This window comes from Apium graveolens, chromosome 1, assembly GCF_009905375.1.
Source record: "Apium graveolens cultivar Ventura chromosome 1, ASM990537v1, whole genome shotgun sequence".
NCBI classification, from domain to species: domain Eukaryota; kingdom Viridiplantae; phylum Streptophyta; class Magnoliopsida; order Apiales; family Apiaceae; genus Apium; species Apium graveolens.
The window spans coordinates 145,547,857-145,555,634 of record NC_133647.1 but is presented as its reverse complement, the minus strand read 5'-3'; the positions used below and the strand labels follow the sequence as shown (position 1 = coordinate 145,555,634).

Below are 7,778 nucleotides of genomic sequence, written 5' to 3'. Positions count from 1 at the left end.
GATTTTCAATGACTCCCACCTTGGCTTTGTCCACCTCCAGACCCTTGCTAGAGACCTTATGCCCAAGGATAATGCCTTCACGCACCATAAAATGACATTTCTCCCAATTGAGCACCAAATTAGTTTTCACGCATCTTTTGAGTACGGCGCGCAGATTATTCAAACATTCATCATATGAGTGTCCAAAGACGGAGAAGTCATCCATGAACACTTCGACATTATTTCCAATCATGTCAGAGAATATAGCCATCATACATCTCTGAAAGGTGGCCGGGGCGCCACATAACCCAAACGAAACTCTGCGAAAAGCAAACGTGCCAAATGGACAAGTGAAGGTAGTCTTTTCCTGATCCTCTGGTGCAATACAAATCTGATTATACCCGGAATAACCATCCAGAAGACAAAAATACTCATGACCCGCCAATCTGTCAAGCATCTGATCAATAAATGGAAGAGGGAAGTGATCCTTCCTTGTGGCTTTGTTCAATTTTCTATAATCCATGCATACTCTCCATCCTGTAACTGTTCGAGTAGGGATGAGCTCATTCTTTTCATTTGCGACCACAGTGATACCTCCCTTCTTAGGTACACATTGTACGGGGCTCACCCACGAGCTGTCAGAAATAGGATAAATGATGTCTACATCTAGCCATTTCAGAATTTCTTTCTTCACCACCTCCTTCATGATGGGATTCAGTCTTCGCTGCTGTTCCACAGTTGGCTTACTACCTTCCTCTAGCAGAATTTTATGCATACAATATGAAGGACTTATCCCCTTGATGTCTGCTATGGTCCATCCTATAGCCGATTTGAATTCTCTCAAAATCCTTAAGAGCTTGTCTTCCTCACTACCTGAAAGGTCAGATGAAATAATAATAGGTAACGTAGATGAATAACCTAGAAAAGCATACCTCAAGTGCTCAGGTAATGGCTTGAGCTCCAAGGTAGGTGCTTCCTCTATTGATGGTTTGAGCTTTCCTTCAGCATTCTTAAGGTCAGAAGTACCAAGAGATTCAAATGGTATGTCCAGCTTTTGCTTCCAGGGAGAAGCGTTCAGATATTGTAATTGCTCGTTGCTATCTTCATCATCGCTGTCAAAATCCCCCACTAAGGCCTTTTCCAATGCATCCGACATTAGCATGTGATCGAGTTCCGAAGTAACCGCAGAATCAATCACATCCACTTTTAAGCACTCCTCATCTTCTGTAGGGAATTTCATTGCCTTGAATACGTTGAAGGTCACATCCTGATCTTGGACCCGCATAGTAAGTTCACCTTTTTGCACATCTATCAAGGTACGGCCAGTAGCCAAGAAAGGCCTTCCCAAGATTATGGGAATCTTCTTATCTTCCTCAAAATCCAGAATAACAAAATCTACTGGAAAGAAGAGCTTATCCACCTTGACGAGCACATCCTCAACTATGCCCCTTGGGTAAGTAATGGAACGGTCAGCCAATTGTAGCGACATGTATGTGGGTTTTGGATCAGGCAGATCCAACTTTTTAAAGATCGACAACGGCATCAGATTAATGCTTGCTCCCAAATCACAAAGGCACTTATCAAAAGTCAGATTGCCAATGGTGCAAGGAATGGTGAAGCTTCCTGGATCTTTCAGTTTCGGTGGTAACTTTTGCTGCAGAACAGCGCTACATTCTTCCGTGAGAGCAACGGTTTCAAGGTCATCCAGTTTCACCTTCCTTGAAAGAATAGTCTTCATAAACTTCGCATAACTAGGCATTTGTTCAAGAGCCTCAGCGAAAGGTATATTGATGTGAAGTTTCTTGAACACCTCCAGAAACTTTCCGAACTGTCTATCCAGCTTTTGTTGCTGCAATCTCTTAGGAAAAGGTGGTGGAGGATAGAGCTGTTTCTCCCCTGTATTAGCCTCAGGCAGAGTGTGTTCAACAGTAGTCTTCCTTGGTTCCGCCGCTTTCTCCTTTTGCTTAGATTCTTCATCTCTAATTTCAGCTTCTACTTCTTTTGCATTTTCAGAATCAGCTACTTTCCCAGACCTTAAGGTAATAGCCTTGACTTGCTCTTTAGCTTCCTTCCTGCCTGGTACTTCCGTGTCACTGGGAAGAGTACCAGGTTGACGATTGAGCACTGCATTGGCTAATTGACGGATTTGATTTTCCACGGTCTTGATAGAAACCGCCTGACTCTTGCACAACAGCTTAAGTTCCTCAAAATCAGCACTAGTAGGTGCAGCTGCACTTCCCTGTTGAGGATATGATTGCCTTGTAGCATACTGCTGTGGTTGCTGGAATCCAGGTGGGTTAAACTGTTTACTCACTCCTTGCTGATATGGTAGCTGAATAGCATTCTGATTATTCCCCCAGCTGAAATTTGGATGAATTCTGTTGTTAGGATGATAGGTCGTTGGCATAGGCTGCTGTTGTCGCTGATAATTATTCACATACTGAACAGATTCATTGACAAGAGAACACTGATCCGTAGCATGAGAACCTGCACAAAGCTCACAAACCATAGCTATTTGATTAACTCCATACATAGCCAGAGAATCAACCTTCATTGATAGCGCTTGGAGCTGGGCTGCAATAGCGGTGGCTGCATCAACTTCCAGAATACCTGCTACCTTACCTGACGTCATCCTCTGAGTTGGGTTTTGATGCTCATTTGCAGCCATAGTCTCTATAAGATTATACGCCTCAGTATAGCTTTTAGCCCATAAGGCGCCTCCAGCTGCTGCATCGAGCATGGGCCGAGATTGGGCCCCCAAACCATTATAGAAACTAGTGATCACCATCCAATCCGGCATTCCATGATATGGACATTTTCTCAACATTTCCTTGTAGCGTTCCCAAGCCTCGCACATAGATTCTGTAGGTTGCTGCGCAAACTGAGTAAGAGCACTCCTCATAGCAGCAGTCTTTGCCATCGGATAAAACTTCACCAGAAACTTTTGCGCAAGATCTTGCCACGTAGTGATGGACTCAGCTGGTTCAGAATGTAACCAGTCTTTAGCCTTGTCCCTCAGTGAGAATGGGAAAAGCCTCAACTTGATAGCCTCATCAGTCACGCCATTATACTTAAAAGTGCTGCAGATCTCGACAAAATTCCTTATGTGCATGTTGGGGTCTTCAGTTGCCGCTCCTCCAAAAGAAACAGAATTCTGCACCATCTGAATAGTGCCCGGCTTGATTTCAAAGGTGTTAGCTTGAATAGCCGGATGAAGGATGCTTGACTGAATGTCATCAATTTTAGGCCGAGAAAAATCCATAAGAGCTGGATCAGCTTGAACAATACGATCTCCCATGTTTACTGGTTCTTTCTGCTCAGTTCCTGAATCCGAATCCTCAAAATCTAACTTCTCCGGAATATCAAGAACTTCGTCTGTCTCTTCAGCTGTATCTAAAGTCCTCTTGCGAGCACGAGAACGAGTTTGCATAAACGCTTGCTAAAGTACCTGAAACACAACCGGAAAAAATAAGTAACTACTACATCCTAATCACTGAGTCCTAATGACCAACGATGGTAAGTACATAAACTAAACAAATACGCCGAGTCCCCGGCAGCGGCGCCAAAAACTTGTTAGGGCGAAAACACGCGCTAATATTCACGCAAGTATACGCGTTCGCAAGTAATATAGAATACTTTCTAGTTCATTCCCTCAGAGACTCAGACTAAATTATTGTCTAATTAAACTCACTCACCAGTGTATGATTACTTCTCAATGTTAAGACACTAATACTTAAAATTGTTGATTAAATATTAACTATAATTAACTACTTAATTAATCACTTAACTAACACTTCAATTTATCAATAATAAAACACTCATGAGATCACAACTTCATTATTACTTCCTTCTATAGCCATTGTTATTACCTTTAGCATGTGACAGTGATGATATTAATCGAATAACATGAAACTGATAAAAGCCAACTTTCATTGTACTAATACCATTCTACCAAGCATCCACAATTAAGATAGAAGTTGAATAGTCATCAATTATGTTGAGTTCCCATATGTCTACAGAAATTGACAACACAACGATTTAAGCACAAGTTATTCCTTTTGATTACATAGGGCAAATAAAACTGTTAGAGTTACCCACTAATCATGCACAACGTACATGAACCTATGCTAGCATGGCAAGTTCTAAATTTCAAGATTCACCGTCGCTTCACAAGAGATTAACACCCTATCTTATATGTTCGCGACGCACATAAGACGAATATGCACGACCAATACTAGATATCATACAATCATCACACACTAAAGTATTAAACAATTAACTAAAGAATTCCATAATAAATCCGTTGCAACCCCATGATCACGATTAGCCCATAATAGCACTTATCGTCATCATGGGTTCATATGAAATCATGATAAACAAACACAAGAAAATAATAACTAAACTAATTATATTAAAACAGAGTACGTCACAAGAGTAAATAAGTTCAAAGCAAGAAACTAGCATCCAACGCTACAACGAAACAAGAATCACAAGAATATATGCTTCCTCTTCGTTGCGGTGTGCTAAATCGGTCTTCTTCCTTATCTCCTTCGCTCCTCGCGTAAAAAAACAATCTTCTTCAAAATCACCCTCGTGAAAACGTCTCAAATCTACTTATATAATAGTCCCATAAAACTCAGATTACAAAGAAGTGGAAACCAAACAGAAGTAGAAGTCCTAAAATAATTTATCTTTTTTTCCCGACCCTGCGTGGCCGCTCAGCATAGCTGAGCGGGCGCTCAGACCTCTACTGGAAAAATTCTTATTTCGCTCCGTTTCTTCGCCATAATCTGCCCGTTTCTTTCCTCTCGCAATGGTAAACACATGCCAAGGCTTATTCTTGATGATTCCTCCCCCGAAATGCAACTAAAACCCTGAAATGCATAAACACTAGAAAAACGCATCAAATACACAAAATACTTGATTTCAAGACACCAATTTAAGCCATTTTAAGACGTTCTAAGTGGTATAAAATGCCACTTATCAAAGTAAATGCCCTCCTTTGTAATGGCACATGGGAACTTGTTCCTCCTTCTCCGTCAAAGAATATAATTGATTGTAAGTGGGTATTCCGAATTAAACGGAATCCTGATGGCTCTATATCCAAGTATAAAGCTCGTCTCGTGGCCAAAGGTTTTCAACAACGGCCTGGTCTTGATTTTCGTAACACCTTCAGTCCGGTTGTTAAACCTGAAACTGTTCGGATCATTCTTTCTATTGCTCTATCTAATGGATGGCCTTTGTGTCAGCTTGATGTCAATAATGCCTTCTTACATGGATCACTTTCTGAAGATGTGTATATGTAGCAACCACCGGGATTTATAGATCAATCATATCCTAATTTTGTGTGTAAGCTACGCAAAGCAATATATGGCCTTCGGCAAACCCCGTTTGAATGGTATACATCATTAAAGTCATTTCTACTCTCTTATGGACTTATTATCTCCCGCAGTGATGCCTCTCTATTTTTATATCAGAAAGGGCCAGTCACATGCTACTTTCTGGTTTATGTTAATGATTTAATTGTCACTGGAAATTGCAACAAGTTTCTACATATTTTCCTATCTGATCTAGGCACTCAATTCTCTATCAAAGATCTCGGTGATCTTCACTTCTTCCTTGGAGTCGAAGTTCTTCCCACACCATCTGGTATTTTGCTTACTCAACACAAGTACATCCGTGATATTTTTTGCTTGTACTAACATGTCAGGTGCAAAGGAATGTACTACACCGATGTATTCTAGTAAATCGCTTCTTCTTCATGATGGCTCTCCCCCTACTGATGCCACCAAATATCGTCAAATGATAGGTGCACTTCAATATTTATCATTGAAAAGACCTGACATCTCATATGCAGTGAACAAATTGGCCCAATTTATGCACTCACCTACTGAAATTCACTGGACAGCTACCAAAAGATTATTGCGCTATCTCAAGCACACGATCCATTATGGTCTATTTCTCAAACGAAATCAACAACTCAGTGTCACTGCCTTTACTGATGCTGATTGGGCTGGTAATCGAGACAATTACTCCTCCACTTCCGCTTATATTGTGTATCTTGGTGGGAATGCTATATCCTGGTGATCGAAGAAACAAAAGACAATTGCTCGATCATCAACCGAAGCTGAATATAGGGCTCTTGCATCTTGTGCTACTGAGGGTCTCTGGCTACAAAATCTTCTCCAAGAGCTTTGTGTCACTAGTCCAACTACTCCAACAATCTTTTGCGATAACATTGGTGTAACATATTTGTTAGTTAACCCGGTGTTTCACTCCCGTATGAAACATATTCCTATAGACTACCACTTTGTAAGAGATCACGTGGGAAAAGGTTCTTTCACTGTGTCTTATATTTCCTCAAAGGATCAACTTGCAGATGCACTCACAAAACCGCTGCCTTCTTCACAGTTTGAAATCATTCGTTCTAAGATCGGTATCTCCAATGGGAGCACCATCTTGCGGGGGCGTATCAGAGAATATTGAAGATTACAGTCATATTCCAGCAGTAGAATTAGAAAATCAAATCCCTGGACTCTTACCTTAATGGAAAAAACAAATCTCTGTATTTTAGCCTTTAGTTACTCTCTGTATAACCATTTTATTAGCACTCTAGTTACCTGTACAACTGTATATAAACCATACAAATGTAATCAGAAAATACACAAGAAATTATCATTCAGTTTATATCTTTTAGAGAATTGTCTATTAGTATGTTGAGAGTTGTCTATTTTTTAACTAGGTGGAAAAATCGCGTTTCGCGCGATTATGAAAAATTATTTTAAATAATGCAAGAACAAATATAATTATTTAAAGAAATACCAAATATTAAAATGAAATGTAAACAACACTATAGATTGAATAATAGAATATATTCATTTATAGACGTAAAACTTGACTCCTAACTATTTATGTTATTTTATGCATATACAGGAAATCAGAGGCCAGAATAAATTTTGGTAAATAAGAGTGAAAAAATAGAATGTGAAAATTTGGACTGTTAATTAGCTAGCTTGTTGTGTTGCTAAATCTGGAAGTAGCATTTTTGTAGTGTAAATAACTTTGATGATGAAAATTTATTTCACTTTATAATTTATTATATTTTAATCTACTTTTATATCATCCAACAAATTCGATAGTAAAATAGAGGGGACAGTTTATTTATATACATAAAATCTGGGAAAAAAATAAGATACATTTGTTGACCTTTTAACAAATGCCAAATAAATATGTTTTGATCTAGTTAGATAATTCTTTAAAATTCTCGGTCAATTCAAAAATTTGAAACCACTGTTGAAGGACTGCATGCAAAGTGATCGCCTCTATTGCTTGAAAGTCTTCCGAATAGGTTATCGTCTCCGGGGTCAGCTTCGGCATATTTCTTAATAAAAACTTTCTTCTTCGTTTGCTGAATGACAAATAATAAACTCAGAAGATTGGGTTCTTTCAGCAATCAACATATTAGTAACTTATGTTTTGGCCTACATGCTTTCAAATTATTAAAGATGAATACATAAGGTGTTTTAGGAAGTTCTTTGGTTACACTCGAACTTGTACGTTCAGAAATTTATAATGAAGTTGGATGATGAATTAAAAATAAGGTCAAATATGTCAAACATTTGGTCAAAAAATCTCCAACGCAGTCTGAATTCTGAAGTAAGCAGTTAAGAAGTTGTAACACCAAAAATTTGATAACTTCCCATATGTTTGACCTAAATATAGGTAGATAACATGCACCGCAAACACACTTGTATAAAGAATATATGAAGTGGAAGTTTAGGATAATAGTTACCTGTCAA

The 7,778-nt window shown here is 39.0% G+C and overlaps 1 non-coding gene across 1 annotated transcript; it reads left to right on the top strand.

The window, feature by feature from the left end:
- The first annotated feature begins 2,777 nt into the window (after nt 1-2,777).
- LOC141680516 (small nucleolar RNA R71) lies at nt 2,778-2,884 on the top strand. The gene has a single exon (XR_012558351.1). It is a non-coding gene; the product is annotated as a small nucleolar RNA R71 (small nucleolar RNA).
- The last annotated feature ends 4,894 nt before the right edge of the window (nt 2,885-7,778 follow it).